The sequence below is a fragment of the Marmota flaviventris genome, chromosome 16 (assembly GCF_047511675.1).
Source record: "Marmota flaviventris isolate mMarFla1 chromosome 16, mMarFla1.hap1, whole genome shotgun sequence".
NCBI classification, from domain to species: Eukaryota; Metazoa; Chordata; class Mammalia; order Rodentia; family Sciuridae; genus Marmota; species Marmota flaviventris.
Genome location: NC_092513.1, coordinates 11,850,744 through 11,866,901, shown reverse-complemented (window position 1 = coordinate 11,866,901; position 16,158 = coordinate 11,850,744). Strand labels below are relative to the sequence as shown.

The following is a 16,158-nucleotide window of genomic DNA, read 5'->3' as shown; positions in this document are numbered from 1 at the left end:
TATATATATATATATATATATATATATATATATATATATATACACACACACACACACACATACATATACATATATATATATATCATACACATTTTTACATATATGATACCATGTAACATTCATGACTATATTTCTCATTTTAGGGAGGAGAAAGTGAAATTAAGGCAGATAAACTGTTTTGAGATGTCAATATGAGTATTTATATCCATGCTCCAAACCCATGTCTGTTTCACTCAACAGTCCAACTATCATTCATTTTAATTATCCAGCTCATTTTCACTCATTGAATGCTGATAACTTAATGGATAAGTGTAAGTAGAGTATTTCCTTCTCTGTTATTTACACTTCTATGATGAAATGATTGCTACAATATTTCCATAAACACCATAAAACTTCTTAAAACCTGAAATATTAAGATTACAAAAGTCTTTCAGTTTGATTGGCATGGAAATTACAGATACAAGTGAGTTTCAAAATAAATGTGTACAAATGAAAATTGAGAAAAATGAAGAAAAAATAAGACAATGAAAATAGGGAAAAAACAGAAAGTCAGCTCAGTCACATTTACTTACAGGTGGTACTTGCAGAAGGATCCGGAAGCATGAGACTTTATTCTACTCTACCTCATCCACATACCTACTTTTTATGAGAGGGATCTGCAAACCTGAATGTTTTGTGCCAGGTTACATGAACTGTGCAAACCTTATGTCTGTTTGAACTGGCCAAATATAAAGAGATTTGACTTCTGAGGATAGATAATAATAATTAAAACAAAGGAAGATCTTATTCAGTTTTGAAAAATAGTGCAAAAATCAAGCCTTTATAAAAATATCCTTATTCAAGAAAGTATCCAATATTCCCCCAGGGAAAAAACATCAGGCTAAAATCACAAAATGAAAAGCTCTCATTATAAAAAGAGACTTTAATTAAGTGTATTAATAAATATTAATAAATGCATCATGAACTCCCAGTAAAGGAGAGGTGTCAGACAGCCACCTGAAAGTCTGTTCTTCCTTTCATATTTTAGGCTCTTGCACCACTTTTCAAGTGGTTGTAAAATTTTAGTTGTTGATGACAGTTATTGCTCACCTTTCTAAAATTGGTCTTTAAAATGACTTTGTGCTTTAATGCAGACGGAAAAATCCTTCACTCTGGTGCTCAGTTCCAAAGCCTCAGAAACAGCCCAATCAGTCACATGTAGTGCCTGATGGATGTGTCAGGCAATAAGCACTGCGATAGCTGGTTCAAGGCCACTGACTTGAAATCTGCAATTGGACTTGATTCCTTTAACTCTGAAGGCTTGGAGGTAAGCCAGGGGTCAGCAAAATTGTACTCTTCAGCACAGATCATTTGAATGCCAAAAAAATAAGGTAAGCAGATTGAATATTGATGTAGAAATCACTTTGTTTTAAGAATTTCAAAGTTATGGTAATAAATAAAATTTCATTGAAGCATTTTCACTTTACTCATTAATGTTTAAGGTTTTAATACAAAGTATTTCAGAAAAGGACATGGTCTTTAACTTCTGATAAGTGGTTTATTACAGTGAATTCTTCATTATATTCATTAACAATTATAGGAAAACAATCCCAAATGTTTATATTGTCATAACCTTTGGTTTAGAAAAGAAGTAAGACGATATGAAAGGACACATATGATTCAAAATAAGAGGATCAAAAGAAAAAGAAATAGTAGGGCAGGGTGTTTGTGGTTCAGGGTAGAGTGTAAAGCCCTGTAACACTTCAAGAAAGAAAATAAATAAAAACTCTGTGATAGTAATTTTTTTTTAAATTAGAAAAACCCAAATAACTGACATAACAATGCTCTTTATTTCTTGAATTTCCCACTCAATTTTTTGTTGTTTTTATAGAAACTTTTTATATTTTCAATCACATTTTATAATATACAAAATAACTATAATTTATTTTCTTTTGTATGATTTATTTTTGTCTTTAACTTAGCTTTCATAATTTCATTTAAAAATATTATTTGCCTGGTACATGTCATACACTCTGAAAATTTGCATTTTTGTTTCTCAGGCCTAATAACCAAATACTAGACTTGGAACTTAATTGCTATACAGAGATTGGTCAGCTTTCAATACTTCAAATATATTTTAGTAACAAGAGAATCTACTAATTAAGCACAAGCAACCCTGATTGTTATTTTAAAACCAGGTGAGTCAATAAGAAATTTTATAACAGGCTTAGAGAATGAACAATAACCTTTAAACTGTACTCTATGTGAAGAAGTAATTAGGTGCTCACTTTTGGAGAGGTCAGACTATCACCAATTGTACAAATGCCTGGCTCTGAAGCCATATTCATTAATGTAGTAATGAGCTGTTGAAATAGCAAAGCAGAGGAAATCTACAGCACAGAGAAACTAATTGGCTTATGGATACTTTCAGCCCTCCTGCTGTTATAGAGACAGACATTCCTTTATACTTGATTTGGGTATTTTCAATTCCATTATTGGTGAGAAGTTATGCTCTGTTCACAGGTTTCAGACTCATGGATTTTTAAAACCTGGTGTTGTAGATTTCCAAATGTTCTTCAGCAATTTCAGCAAAATGCCCCCATGAAACCTTAACAAAACATGGACTTCTTAAGTCTCAGGTTTACAGAGAACCCTGCTTTCAGAATGATTTCATCAGTTTTGTTCTTAGCTGTGAATCATCCTCCACTAGCTTTGTTTCCCTGCATGACCATCCAACACCCCCACAAGTAACTGAGTAAATATAGGTCATCTACATAGAATTCAAAGAAAAAAAAATCAATAGCATTTCTACATTACCCATGGAGAAAGAAGATGTCTTAAAGCACACAACAGGGGGGCCGTGGCCAAATGCTCAGTACTCTGCATTATTGTTATTATGCCATGAATTCATAGCAATTGACAGCAGCTTTGTTTTGTATTGAAGTGTCTGATCTGGTCACAAAGACATAATTCCAATTGGATGCATAAGTTTCGATAATAATTTGTTTTCCAGCAGTTGGGCATTGGGAAACCAGTGTGCTAATGGCTACATCCCAACATGCACAGACTCTCATCTACTTTGTGTTCCAACAATGTCTCTTCATTTTTAATCTAGAGCTCCTTGGAATCAATTGCCTATTTATGCATGCAGTAATTACTCCCTCTCATTTATCTCCTCTCCTTACTTTCAAAACACCAGTACACATTTTGTAGTCTTGAATCACTTTCTTTGTCTTATTAGTGTCTAACTTGATTTCACAAATGTTTATTAAGCCTTATTTACCTACACGGTTAGAGTCTGTAAAACCCAGCTTCCTTGAGCATGATCCCAATGTCAGACAAATGCATTGCCTTAATTTTTTATGTGTACAAATGACATAAACCAGTGATTGTTCTTTCTTTAAATCTCTCTCATGTGCATTCTGGTGTAATAGATTCATGATCCCCAGCACTACCAACAAGGACAACTTCCTGTACAAATGTTTTCATCTCTCTCTTAATCTGATGACACAACATTTCTTGGATTTTCAAATTTGATGAATTGGGCCACTAGCCATCACCTAGATAGATCACTATATCCTATGGATAATGGGACTATTGAATACAGATTAAAATGATTAAATAACAACATCATGATATGTCACTCTGAAACCTTGATATAGGCTCAAATTAGCATGTTTCTGGCCATTTTTCCGTTGCATGTTATGTTAATAGACTGTCGTGGTTTATTTTCCTTATTAATTATGCTGTTTGCCAATTTGATGAACGCTAAATTGGATTGAGGATTAGAATGAAAAGAAAATTAAATAGTTGGCAACTCAGCCACTAAAGACATCCTTTTGAATTTTACTAATAACAAAACTGTATTCTTTACAAACAATCATGGCCCTCAATTCAGTCAAGCTTGTCATAGTATTTTTAGCAAGTAACTCTTAGTTTACAAGAATATAGAAGAAACAAAAATAACTTCTCAGTAGAATTCTTTTTTTTTTTTGCTGCTTTTGATCTTTAATCAGTTAAACTCTAATATGTTGAGTTATACATTGTAGTAAAACATTGGCCTTTTAATTATATATTTCTAGCATTTTCAGTTGTTTTTCTGACTTTATTTGCATTTTGGTCTCTTAAATCGCTGGTACTGAGGCATTGTGTTATTTAAATATACCTTTTTATTTTTTTTTTGAATCAATGTGACTCTTCCTTCATGAAATGACATTGTATATGCAAAGGACAACTCAAAGAAAAAGAATTGAGCTATCTGGAAAAGGGAAAGGGGAATTTTAATTAATTTTTATTGTGACACATGACCACAAAATATAATCATGCAAAGAGACTTGGGTTATGGAATCCTGTTGCCTATGGCAGCTTATGTAAATAACACCACCCCAACTACCTACTTCTCTTTTTACCCAACTTCCAGCCTACCTGTATATAAGGCAAGCATTTCAGAAGCTGGCATCAAGTATGTTTTCTCCAAAGAGAACCATTTTGCTTCTTTGTCCTTTGGAGTATTTCTTTAGATGAATAACAAAAGCAGATTTTTTAAAATTGAGTTTTGTGGCATAGAGCTCACTAATATTCCAAAACACAAATTTTTCTCCCCTAAATTACCATTAATAAGCTTAGATGTACTTCTAATATGAATTGTATAATGAGTGATGTACCAGTTCAAAAAACCCTTTTAAACACAGACTTATAATAACAACGAGGGCAAGATTAACTTCTCAGCAAAAGAAGAACAAGGTTGAACGGGCATGAAATACATTCAGAACTCTGCTTCCTGGCTTTCTAAAGGTAGTGGTTTGCCAAAAATTTGCAAGGAAAAATGTTGTCATCTGCTTAGCTTCTATTCATAGAAAGGCTGTATGGCTGAGATTTAAAATGTTTTTATATGATGAGGTTTGAACAGAAAAAGGTATGAGGTGATTAACATATCTTCCTATAGTGACATCTGGGTCACAAACTGAGAGTCTAGAGGTAATAGTCCTTCAAACTGTGACTAGAAATCTGTAAAATCCAAAAATGTGTCATGGTGGAAGACCTGAATTACTAGGACATGGGACTGATCAGGGTAAAATGATTTTAACATGGTGGGGATAGAAGTCAAAGGGTTCTATTTTGTTTATTTAAAACACATTTTCATTAATTTGTGTATCTTCAGTTAAAATGGTTGTTCTTTGCTTCTGCTCCTGGTTGTCCCCGTCTTCCTCTGATCCTGTCTTACTTGGTTTCCTCTCCAGTGCCTTGCTCTCCAGCCTGTCCTCCATCTCTATACAAGGATGTGCTCACAGTCTTGTCTTAGAGATCACATCTAATCCTGAACCCCAGCCCCTAGGAAGCTTGACTCCACAAGGCTTTTACACTATAAACAAAGAAAGGCAACGGGAAGTAGTTTGTAACAAAAACCATGGGAGATATTATGTACATTTACTATTGATTGTATGCTTTATAATTTTCTGCCATATCGCTTTAGTGAGAAGAAGCTACATCACAAAATCTTAATTTCTCTTTTTATGTCCATTAAGTTAGATAATATCGATGAAGCATCTGAGACCATGTTTTGGACACCTAGTTGTTCCCATTCACTTCCTTTAAACCCACTTCATTGCTCCACTTTCTCATCTTCTTGGGAACTATTTTATATTTAGATCTACTTAAAACTATAATTCTTCCTCTTTGACATATTATATAAAATGGGAACTCATGAATTCATTCATTTATCCTTAAACTTCCATGCAAGCTTACCTGATTCATTCACACATCCTCAAACTGAACTATAAATTTATTTGGCCTTATTTAGAAATTCATTTTCTCTTTTCATTTCTTTTCACTTTAGAATTTTTAATTCTTCTCAATAAAAGTAATAAAAATTATACTCACACTCAACCACTGTTTGACATGTGTTTACAATGACTTCTGTTATAGAAACAGACACAACATAGTAGATGCTATGTAAATTTCTCATCTCAAATTTTACACATTTATTATACACTTTAGTGAGTCATGTGGATGACCAATGACAGTAGCATTAAGTCAAATAAAAAGACTATTTGGTGTGCTTTGATATTTTATGTTAACATTTTGTAATGAAACATATTCTGAAATTTAAATACATTTTCCATTACTGCCAAAAGCTGATTATTGTATTCTTTTACCACTATTTCTAGTATCCTATTTGCAAATGTCATTTCAGATAAAATTAGCAAATAATTTCTGTTCCATGAGAACAAATAGACCAAATAAAAAGGGCATATTCATAACTCAGCTGCCATAAAAGTACTATAAAATAAATTAGATCAGAAGACAGTGTATGGGAGAGTATTGGTTTCAAAGTTTAGAGACAAAAGCTCTTTATTCTTTATTGGCAGTGTGATATTGGGAAGCTAAGTATTAAGGTATTACAGAGAATTACTCATAAAAAAAATCCATTTTAAGTCATTTTAATTTGGTTTGTAATTTCAGTTTAGGCACTTATTAGCTTACTTAAGTCACTTTCTTAAGTCTTAGTTTTCTTTGTGTTCTTTTTTTCCTTATTGAAGATTTTATCCAGGGACTTTCTAATACTGAGCTGCATCCCTAGTCCTCGTCGTCATCATCGTCCTCCTCCTCCTCCTCCTCCTCCTTCTTCTTCTTTTAAATGTTGACACAGATTCTTGGTAAGTTGCCCAGGCTGTCCTCCAGTTTGGTACCTCCTGCCTCCTACTCCAGAGTAGCTGGGATTATGAGTGTGTTCTACCAAATCCCAAAAGTTTCAGTTTTCTCATCTTAAAATGCAAAAAGTAATACCTACCATTACAAGAAAAGTGTGAGTACAAGTATTATATTTTTGCTAAATAATTTCATAATTCATTTACATATGCAATCTTATTATCCTAAAATTATTAATTTATGAAATAATGGTTTTTCAATGCCATATTTTTTAAAGCACTATTGAATTAACAGATGGCTTAATAGTTAAACATGACATTGTAAAGAAGAAATAAAATAATGTTAATATAAATAACTCTGTGAGTAAAAGTTGAAAGCAAAAGAAATCTAAAACTCAGATGCATATTATATATATATATATATATATATATATATATATATATATAAATACAAAGGGATATTTGTGATTAAATTGTAATAAATCCCAGCTGATCACATTAATTTTTAATTGAACTAATAAATTGAATGCTTTTATCAAACTAATTAATTTAAATTCTATTAAAATTATTATTTTGAAAATTATATTAAGTTAATATATTTAATTGACTTTATATTTTATTTGTTGTTCTGAAGTTATTTTGGTTTTGTTACTTTATAAGAGCTGATAATATGAGTGCTTTGTGTGAACTTTTACACACATATAATTTTAAAAAACATTATGATTTAAATTTTCTTCAAGTCTACAATGAGTTTTCACATAAATTGTTCATCTTTTTAGGAAAGTCCTAGAATATTATAATAGCATTACTAAGCTTTCAACAGATATAGGTTTGTCCTTGAATGTCTTGATAAGATATCCAAGAATTAATTTCTTCTTTATGCAAACAAGCATCTATTATGCATTAAAGTATATACTGAAGATTCAGAGATTCAGAGAAAAAAGAATTGCTTGTATGAAGATGTTCTTTTCTAGATGGTAAGAACGAATACCCAAGAAATTTATTATATCTTGAAAGAACCATTGCATAGATTTGCACAGAATCCTTTTGGAGCCTTATTCTACACATTGAGTTCTATGGATATTGCTTCTACTTTTAATTTATAATATCTGCAGTCTACTAAAGTTATATCTCTAGATTGCCACTATGTAGCAATGTTGCCATTTTGTTCAATTTCTCTGGTCTTAGACAAATTACAATATTGACAACATAACAAATATTTTAAAATGTGTTTTTAGACTTGGTGGTGTTTTCATGGTTGCTTTATTTTTTTATTTATTTTTATTTTTTTTTATTTTTTTAACTACCAGACAGTACTACCTTGTGATAGTGTTTCCTTAGAATGTCATGTGGCTGCACCTCTGGCTATGTCTTCTAAATTGTTATCTGCAGAAGTATAAAGGGCAAACAAGGAGGAGAGCAGAGGTTTTCTTCTGCAGGAAGTGTTCCAGACCACACTGATCTCTTGGCAGTGCCTCCTTAGAGTTGTGCTGGCCTGGTCATGATTCTCACCCTGCTGTGTGTGGGGACAGAATCAACCAATCCCTGAGATGACAGAATCAACCAAACCTATTGGTGAACATGGATTTGACTCTCAAGGTGATTCTCAATTTTCCACTGTCACTTAACACTAACAGATCTGTCAGACACAGGAGCTGACATGTAAAGATTTTATAAAATCCTCCTTATCCTTTTAGGATTTTGAGACATATTGTAGGGCAATATAGTCACATTTCTGATCCAAAGGGAGAAACACAAATTTGGATTTTAATGAAAATGAGTTGTTAGGTTGCAACTAGTCCTACCTGACCTTGGCATAATGAATCTCTGGATCAACCTGCCCTTCCATTTCTTCTGCAAAGCAAGTGGAAAGAGGCTTTGACCAGCTGCTTTAGGGCTCAAGGGTCCCTCTCAAACGTGCTGGTGACCTTTGTTCTCTGCATTTGCTTTGGATGGTTATGGAAAGTTACTCATATTTGTACTTAAACTTGCTAATGACAGCTGTTCTTGTTGTTTTGATTACATGATTAAATCTTATATGAACCAAATAAAAAGATAAAGAATAAAATTATTCATTTTTGAAAGGCTGAAGCATTTACAAATTCATAATAAACCATGACAGTGATTTTAAAATTGTTAAACTAGTTGTGATACACAACTTTTGAAGGGCAAATTGCACACACTCACACATCACTTTAAAGAAATCAAAACTAGAAATTATAGATGATGAACTATGGATGATGGATGCTTGGGAGATGAGTCAGAACTTTAATCTGCAGTAGTATCACTAAAAAATAGGTCCTTACCTTAGAAAAATAAACACTAATAAATGTTGGGTTAAAAAAATGTTTGAGATCCCTATAGAGTTTTTGTGATTTCTTGACTTTAGCAGCATGTTGATTAAATATTTTCAAAATATTTTGGGCAAAATGGTCACTACTATAAACAAAAGAGTGAGTACATAATGAAAAGAAGAACATGAAATTGCAATAGACAATTACAGCTGCATTAAATAAAATTAATATTTTCAAAATTGAAACCAAATAAATGGAAGAAACTGGTTTCACCATGTTAACTGTATGATCTCTGAAGTGGATGGAAATTTTTGAGATTATTAGTCTCTTCCTCCTGAAATTCTGCAAAGAAAATTATTTGGAAACTTAGACCTTTCTAGAAATTGAGTCACAAATATCATATCATTGATAATTCCATTTCTGATGAGCATATTCTTACCTAGTTATTAACATACCTTGTCAATATAATACAAAATGCATATGTAATATATGTGGATAATATAGATACATGTATGTATTTTATGTGTATTTTCTTCATTCTACTGGAAGAAAATTGCTATTAGTCTGGCCATTTACTGTTAGACTCAATATTTAAATGTTTAGTAAGCTTATTTAAATCTCTAATATATTTCTAAAGAAGAATTATTTTAAATGAAAATTTGACTTGCAAACCTTAAAAAGTAAATTCAATGAAATATCACTGTTTTTTAGATCATTCTTTGTAAAAATGCTACTCAGTAAACACATTAAATATATGTCATTTAATAAAAAGTAGGTCAGTGCATTTATGAGGAATTAATTAGAAATCACATGCAAACTCACAAAATATAAAAATTAATGCACCATAAAAAGATTTGTTTTCTAATAAAATGAGGTCAATCTACTAATCTAGAAGTCAATTGGGTGGAACATGAGAAAGACATCTCATATCTCTGCAGTTCAGCATAATAATATAAGGACAAACAATTTTTGTTTGTACTCAAGTCGATAAACAAAATACTGAAATATGATTCTTAATTTCTACATTTTTGATTCATTTTATTTTCTGAATGACAGTTTTTTGTTTCAAATATTATCACTTTTCTTAGCATTAATATCTTAATTGATTAAATTTTTAGTAGGCATAAAATGTTATACACAATAATGAGGAACCATGTTATGTTTTGACATATGTATACATTGTGCAATGTTTAAATACCTGTCTCCTTAACCACTCTCATCTGAGTGGAATGGCAGTACCCAGAGGCTGGGGAGAGTGGAGAGGAGGGAAATGTTTATCAATGGTGCTAAGTTGCAATTAGGTAGAACTTAGAAGTTATGCTATGCTAATCCACAAGAAGGTAGAACATATATAACAATAATGTACTATATATCTCAAAAATCCAGAAGATGTGGTATGAAATGTTCACTTGGTCTTTAACAGATAGGATTTTCTGAAAGAGAACAGACAAAGGAGTTTAATGATTATATAAATGTACATTGTTTCTCTTAACTTGTAAGAAGTTTTTTTTTATTATAAACATCTAAATTAACTGATGTCTCTTTCTTGAGCTAGTTGTATGTATTATAATACATTTTTCAAAATATAGCATATATGCACAGAGTGCAAAGATCAAAGATGTGTAGTTGTAGAAGTTTTTTCAAAGTGTGCATACCTGTCCAGCATTCAGGTCAAGAAAATAGCATTCTAATAATCCACAGTGCTTCCTGCCTCCTTGAAATCTCTCCCCTCTCAGAAACAAGTGCTATGGGTATTTCTCATACCACTGATATTTTTTTCCTGTTTGAAAAGGCATATGTTAGTCAGTTTTTTATTGCTGTGACAGAATATCTGAGAACATTTACTTAAAAGGAGAAAATATGTATTTTTGGTTCGCAGTTGCATAGGTTTCAGTCCATGATTACTTGACTCTGCTGTTAATCAACTTCATTGATGGAGAACATCATGGCAGAGAGCATGTGGAAATCAAAACTGCTTATGGAGCCCAGGAGGCTAGGGGAGAGGGATAAGAAATAGTCCCCAAGGGCATGACCCTTTAAGTAGGTGCTGCGTCCTACAGTTTGCAACACCTCACAGTAGTCCATTCAGCTATGTATCCATCAATGGGTTAATCCATTGATGAGATGAGATTGAGCCTTCATTACCCAACTTCTTCCCAAAGCCCTGGTTCTGAACATTGTTGCCCTGAGGACCAAACCTGCAACATGTGAATCTTTGAGAGACATTTAGGACTCAGGCCATAATAGAAAGTATACATTTTCCAGCCACGGTGCATAGATGCTCTGCTTATAATTTGAGATGCATGTTGATGTGTCTAATTGTAGTTCATTAATTCTCACTGTTGTATAGCATGCTGCAGTACTATTGGGAGACATTTTCTTGATTCCACCTTTATCTACATAAACATTTTAAATATTTTGTGTATACTTATTGGCAATTTTCCTGATACATGACCTGAGTGTTATAACAGACATACCTATTTGCTGGATTAAAGGATGTAAAGTATTTCTTTGCAAAAATTGATCTCAGGAATATCTGTATTATCTATGATAATATGTAACTGATAAAGTTGTATACTTAAAATAATTATTGCACTGGATTAGGCAGTATTCAAACTTATCATTCTGTTTAATGAAATAATGTTATTATCATGGGTGGCAAGGCCTGAAAGAAATCAAGAGCAGGTGCCATAACTTATTTATGTTCATTAAGGAAGTCTCAGATTTATTGAAGGCCATTGACAATGGCAGCCACTTAGGGTGTTACATTCTATGCCAAATGCTCCTTGTCTTACATGAAATATTGATCAGAAAAGATGTTTTACTTGGTAACTAAGTGAATTAATACAGTACTTCTGCAAACTTCCATAGTTTTATGACATTTTTGGATGTCTCTATTAATTAAGCATCAAAAATGCATTGAAAACTGACCAATGTAGGGAATTTTTACATTATCAAGGTCAGAAATGAAGGGAGGGAGCTAACATTACTGAATCGTCTCACTTAACATGCCCTCTCGTTGAAATTCAAGAAATTAATTTTCATAATAAGGAAGTGTATGTAGATAAAAAATAGAACTGATAACAACAGAGTTCAGAGGAAAAAATATAGTGCAGCCAACTTATAGTATGTAACTGGTGGTATTTTCAGAGTATCTTACTTTATAAAAAGCCTGAATATAATTAGAAAACTATGCTGAGTATTAGATTTTTCCACTATTGAATAAAGGTTTCCATTTCTATTTCACTCTTAAGCTTGTTAACATTCACAGTACTGGCAAGGTTATAAAAGATTATTATTTAGAGTAGGTGAAGTAGGTTAAAAATGAAAAAAAAAACTTAATTAGTCTTCTTTTAAAAATGCCTGAGTTTGTTCAGGAAATTATCATTTAATACAATGGAAATTCTGTTTTGACTGTGCACCTCTGGGGAATGTTAGGGGTAATTTCTATATAGATGTAATGAAGCTAAATACAAGCTCATGTAAAAATAAATGTTTTCTGTAATAACTAACATTTCATAAATCAACTTGAAAAGGTAGTATTTTTTTACAGAAAGATATTTATGCTAAGTTCAAACAACACACACACACACACACACACACACACATGCACAACCCTTAACAAACTCCTCATTTACCCTGAAGGCTGATTCCTGATAACTTTATTGAACCAGCCATCCATTCATTCATCAAACCCTTCATCCATTCATTAATTTAAATAGTAAATTGACTGCTTACTACGAGTACATTGCTTTATTATCTGAGGAGAGCACAGAAAAGAAAAAAAAAAAAACATTGCTCTTACTCTCAAGACTAAAATATCCTTGATGGAGACAGTCACACAATTAGATAATTATAGTTATTATGATGCAATGAATAATAGGCTATGGTCAAAGCTTGCAGAAGTCAAGAAGACAAACACATTAGAAAACATTTTCTGCATGAAACAACTTAAAACTGAATGTCATCTCAAGGACAATAAAGAAGTTTCAGGCCCGAGTTTTGACATTAGTTGGATCCAGGTTCTTAACCTAGGTCTATCTACGACATAATCACCCTAACATTTGGGAAAGTGCTAAACCTCCTCATTTGCAAAGATCAATCAATTGCATGCCTATAATTGGATGAAACAGAATAAAGCATATAAAGAATTTAGAAAAATAATAGTAACTTGTAAATACATGCCAAGTATTCTTCTAAATTTTTGCGTGTTTATTTTATTTAATTTATTAAACACATCCTTATGTAGAAAATATACTATGTCCCCTGTTACAAGTCAAGAAACATAGGTAAGTGGGAGTTAAGTAAGATAGATTTGTGGTTTGAACAGGGAGTCTGAAGCTAGAGCTTGGTTTGTAATCAATTCACTGCACCACCCCTGTGGATCTGTTACATAACCCACCAATGTACATATTAATGACAATGCTGCTGCTGATTATGATAGGTCAGAAGAGATTAGCTATATTGGGAAATGGTAGGGAAAACTGTCCTGAAGTATGTTCCTAGCAGATGGGAGCACAGAAGCAGGAGAGGTGTGTGCACAAGGAATTGTGAAATGTGTCCAGAGTTCCTAGAATCACTGGATGAGGAGAGAGGTGTGTCCCACAGGCTCATGCAGACAAATGTAACATGATAAAGAATGAGGATTTAACAGAAGTGACAATGATAAGAATAGATAGTCAATAGATACATGGTCAGGCAATCAGAGAATGGGCTCAAATTAGGTCTTGCTCATATGTAAAGACCACACCATGAGGACAACCTGTGGAAACAGTCCAGCTAACTTCTTTGTTACAAAATTTTGAAAAATGAAAGGTGGGGTGAACCCAAAATGTGAGTTACAGGGAAGATTCAAACTCAAAGTCTCTTTATCCTTTGGGTTTTAGTCCTTTGACATAGCACAAGAACTTTGAACACTTTTTTATTGGTTCTTTTTAGTTATACATAGCAATAGGATTCATTTTTACACATAATTATAAAAGCATGGAATATAATTTGCTTTAAATCAGTCCATGCTACTTTCCTTTCCCTCCCTCCCCCTCTTCCCTTCCCAGTGTCTACTAATATTTCTGCTCTTATAGTTTTTCTAAAATTTTTTTTAACTAGCATCTTGTGGATGTATGTGATGGTGAGATTCACTGTGGTATATTCATATATGTATATAGGAAAGCTAAGTCAGATTCATTCCACTGTCTTTCCCTATCCCATCCCTTCTCCCATCCTGTCATTTCCGTTGTGTACTTGACTGATCTTTCTTCTATTCTTTTTTCCCCAGTGCTTTTTAACTTAGGTTTTGATCAATGATCATACCCCCAAACCATACAAGCCTCTAGGTTTGTACTCTCACATGCAAAAAAAAAAAAAAAAGTGTTATCCAGCTATCAGATCCCCTCCACACTCTCAGAGTTTTATCTCTTCTCTTTTCACTTAAATACATCATGCTGTGTTTACTCTTGCCTTCTGTTATTGTCCATGATTTTATTCTTCAGATTTGGAAAAGGCACACTCATACATTACTGGTGGGACTTCAAATTGGTGCAGCCAATATGGAAAGCAGTATGGAGATTCCTTGGAAAACTGGGAATGGAACCACCATTTAACCCAGCTATCCTACTCCTTGTTATATATCAAAAGGACTTAAGAACACCATACTATAGGGATGGAGCCACATCAATGTTTATAGCAGCACAACTCACAATAGTAAAATTATGGAACCAACCTATATGTCTTTGAGCAGATGATTGGGTAAAGAAAGTGTGGTATATATACACAATGGAATATTGCTCAGCATTAAAAGAGAATGAAATCATGGCATTTTCAGGTAAATGGATGGAGTTGGAGCACAATATTATACTAAGTAAAATAAGCCAATCCCCACCCCCAGAAACAAAGGCTGAATGTTTTCTCTGATATGAGCATGCTGATCCATAATGGGAATAGGGTGTGGGGGACATGGCAAGATTGGAGGAACTTTAGATAGGGCAAAGGAAAGGGATAGGAAGGGAGGGGATATAAGGATAGGAAAAATGGTGGAATGAGATGGACATTATGACCCTGAGTACATGTATGAATACATGAAAGGTGTGAATCTACTTTGTGTACAACTAGAGAGATGAAAGATTGTGCTCTATATGTGTACTATGAATTGAAATGCATTCTGCTTTCATGTATAACAAATTAGAAAAAATAAATAATTTTTAGAAATTTTATAAGAATGCAGAAGGAAATTGGTGAAGGCTGCAGCCTGCACAAACCCCATCCTTGAACAGACATGGGAAATCCAGTTTCATCTCAAACTTCAGTTTCAACAAGATGTTTCAAAGGAAGAAAATTATTGGTCATATTAGCATCTTTAAAACATGACTCTGGAACGTGGCAAAGGATACATTTAAGAAAGAAAATAAATAGAAGTAAAGATTGGGGGAATGGTTACAATCCTCTAGGGAAGAAGAGAGAAGTGAAGGAACTGGTGCTTAAGCCAGGAGGTATGGATCAGTGGGAAAATACCTGAGAGAAAACCTATGTGACTACAGCAGGGCCTTGATAGCACTTGACTGACTGTATAGCAGTAAACTTTGTCTGTTTTTTATTAAAATCTTCCTGCTTTGAATTGACCTGGCACAGAAGCATTCACACAGCCAAAATGAAATGATGACAATGATGGTGACAACAGGCACACCAGCGTGCTTTCTCTGTTTCCTTAGATGTGTTACCAGCAGAGATTGATTCAGGACCAAGTTTCATGGAGTCGAAGAATGAACACCACCAATGCCAAGGCAAGCAAGCAAGAAATTTCTTAAGAGGAGGGTAAAGTACAGAACTCCCAGCACAGTGTGCATGGAAGGGCAGGATTGCCATTAGAATCCGATGATGACACACTCGCTTTTATGAGCTTCCTTAGAGAAGTTGTAGCTCCCTGTTCTAATTCTTATCTAGGTATTTCAGGGTCTTCCCCTGGACCCTCTGTTTCCTTCACATGTTCTGCTCTCACAGTCAGGCGGTGATGTGATTCAGCTGGTTCATCTTGTTTTGATACATTTGATTGTTTTGAAATGACTTCTACCATGACTCCTTTCCCAAACCCCACCCTAGAAGAGCCTTATCTCAGATCTGAACCTGTAATAATTTTCAAAATGTTGGGGAAACTTCATAGCTAAAGAAATTTTGAGAAAGTTGACAAAAATGAAGTTTTGTTTCCCTGAAAAAAATGTCTTAGTTTCTTTAATCTGCTAAAGAAC

General features: G+C 33.3%; 1 long non-coding RNA gene across 1 annotated transcript; it reads left to right on the top strand.

The window, feature by feature from the left end:
- Positions 1 to 1,299: 1,299 nt before the first annotated feature.
- LOC139702236 (uncharacterized) lies at positions 1,300 to 15,697 on the top strand. Its single transcript, XR_011704826.1, has 4 exons — positions 1,300 to 1,370; positions 2,040 to 2,177; positions 6,519 to 6,635; positions 15,625 to 15,697. It is a non-coding gene; the product is annotated as an uncharacterized lncRNA (long non-coding RNA).
- The last annotated feature ends 461 nt before the right edge of the window (positions 15,698 to 16,158 follow it).